We start from the raw sequence: 371 nt of genomic DNA on the forward strand, positions 1-371 counted from the left end.
CCCCCCAAAAAAAAAAAGTCCGCAAAAACAAGTGTCTGCCGAAACTCACCTGTGCGCGGGTAGGACACGACCCAGACGTCGTCGGGGCGGACCTCGGACATGCGGATCCGGTCGCCGATCTCCTCGTAGCGCGGAGGCATCAGCACCTTGCCCGGGTTCACCTCGATGAGGCAGTTCTTGTGGCCGAACAGATTGTCGATGCGCTCCGCCACCTCGGGCTGCAGAGGTTCGTAGGTGATCCCCATCCTGCAAGAAGGACGGCAGTGAGCGGGCGGCGCGGGCGACACACTCTCGACGGCGAGGTCCCCGGTCAGGTCCCGGGTCCCGGGCCGGCACACTCTCGACGGCGAGGTCCCCGGTCAGGTCCCGGG

Source organism: Frankliniella occidentalis, unplaced genomic scaffold (assembly GCF_000697945.3).
Source record: "Frankliniella occidentalis isolate FOCC.00 unplaced genomic scaffold, Focc_3.1 Scaffold619, whole genome shotgun sequence".
Lineage (NCBI taxonomy): Eukaryota > Metazoa > Arthropoda > Insecta > Thysanoptera > Thripidae > Frankliniella > Frankliniella occidentalis.